This window comes from Arachis ipaensis, chromosome B06 (genome assembly GCF_000816755.2).
Source record: "Arachis ipaensis cultivar K30076 chromosome B06, Araip1.1, whole genome shotgun sequence".
NCBI classification, from domain to species: Eukaryota; Viridiplantae; Streptophyta; class Magnoliopsida; order Fabales; family Fabaceae; genus Arachis; species Arachis ipaensis.
The window spans coordinates 113,644,933-113,645,259 of record NC_029790.2 but is presented as its reverse complement, the minus strand read 5'-3'; positions in this window follow the sequence as shown (position 1 = coordinate 113,645,259).

Below are 327 nucleotides of genomic sequence, written 5' to 3'. Positions count from 1 at the left end.
TGTGGAGGAGGGTAAGAAAAGGAATGGTTGGTCCAATTGCATTCATTAGGTTCAACTCTGAGAGGGGAGCCACTGGAGTTGGCCAAAGTTTAGATGGTGCGTTAATTAGAGGTAGAAGAATTCAGATTTCAAGAGCGAGATTTGAAAGGCAGATGAAGACTGAACGGATGAGTGATGGACAAGCCAACGAGCGTGCAGGGAACATAAAAAGATGGAGACTAGTGAGTTTTAATCAAAGTCATTTGAGAAGAAATGAAGGAAAGAACTACGAATATAGGAAGATATATTAAAGTGAAGGCAGAACCGCATCAGTGAATAGAATAATAC